Source organism: Leptonychotes weddellii, chromosome 2, assembly GCF_054177405.1.
Source record: "Leptonychotes weddellii isolate Sample4059 chromosome 2, ASM5417740v2, whole genome shotgun sequence".
NCBI classification, from domain to species: domain Eukaryota; kingdom Metazoa; phylum Chordata; class Mammalia; order Carnivora; family Phocidae; genus Leptonychotes; species Leptonychotes weddellii.
The window spans coordinates 78389233-78390176 of NC_138370.1; the positions used below are offsets into that span (position 1 = coordinate 78389233).

The 944-nt window shown below is 40.3% G+C and overlaps 1 pseudogene; it reads left to right on the top strand.

Annotated features, from left to right (window-relative positions):
* Nucleotides 1–340: 340 nt before the first annotated feature.
* The window catches only part of LOC145720377 (cytoskeleton-associated protein 2 pseudogene), a 1911-nt pseudogene continuing 1307 nt past the window's right edge, over nt 341–944 (top strand).

Genomic DNA, 944 nt, shown 5'->3' on the forward strand with positions numbered 1-944 from the left:
AACTCTTATCCTTGAAAGATTTTTGCACTTCTTTTTTCTCTTTCCCTGAAATATTCTTTCCTCTGTTATCAGCCATATCTCATTTTTTACCATCTCCCTTTGCTTCCTTTAATGTCCCTTTTCCAGAGAAGTTTTCACGACAGCATTACTTTAAAAAATTGCATTCTGGAAAATTTCAAACATATATAAATGGGAGAGAGTAATTTGGAAAACCACTGTTGGAGAGGAAGAATTTCCTATGCCCTTTGAGATTCTTTTGGCTGGACTAAGAATCAAACTCATATGAAACAGATTAACAGGAGAAAATCAAATTTAATAGCATACCTATGTGGAGGGCGGCGTGCTCTGTGTGCCCGAGCCTCGGCTTGCGCAGTCCGGGGCTGCGGGAGCCGAGACGCATCCCCGTCGGGTAGCAGCCATGAGCACCCCAGCCGTGCCCCAGGACCTGCAGCTGCCCCCAAACCAGAGGGCTCAGCCCGCGTTCAGAGAACAAAGAAGACAAAAACTCAAGGAACATATGTTAAAAAGAAAAACTTTTTTTGCATACAAACAGGAAAATCACATACCCAGCAGAGACCAGAAAGTGATGAACTCTGAGGGCCAAGTCCACGAAGAGACAAAAGTTCTGAAATTTAAAACAAAAATGGCTGGTAAAGAAAATGTCAGTAGACCTCCTGGGAACAAAAATCATGTAACAATGGGAAAAAATTGTATTCCTTTAAGACCTTCTAATGAATTAACCAGTTCAACAATAGCAGTTGACACACATAATTTTGAAGATAATAATCAAATGGGACAGTCCATACCAATTAAAGATGACCCTCAAAGTCAACACATGACATTAAGCCAAGTGTTTCATCTTAAAAACAACAATAAAAAGAAACAAATATCCATAGAAAAACCAAAGCAAGATGCTAACATGTCCAAGAAGCTTGTGCTCGGGT